The following is a 299-nucleotide window of genomic DNA, read 5'->3' as shown; positions in this document are numbered from 1 at the left end:
CCATCACCATTACCTCATCCTCCACCAACACCATTACCTCATCCTCCTCCAGTACCATTGCCTGATCCTCCTCCAACACCATTACCTCATCCCCGACCAACACCATTACCTCATCCTCCTCCAACACCATTACCTCATCCTCCGCCAACACCATTACCTCATCCTCCTCCAGCACCATTACCTCATCCTCCTCCAGCACCATTACCTCATCCTCCTCCAGCACCATTACCTCATCCCCGACCAACACCATTACCTCATCCTCCTCCAACACCATTACCTCATCCTCCGCCAGCACCATT

This window comes from Rhincodon typus, chromosome 12 (assembly GCF_021869965.1).
Source record: "Rhincodon typus isolate 14 chromosome 12, sRhiTyp1.1, whole genome shotgun sequence".
Lineage (NCBI taxonomy): Eukaryota > Metazoa > Chordata > Chondrichthyes > Orectolobiformes > Rhincodontidae > Rhincodon > Rhincodon typus.
The sequence above is the reverse complement of the archived record's forward strand: the minus strand, read 5'-3'. Positions refer to the sequence as shown.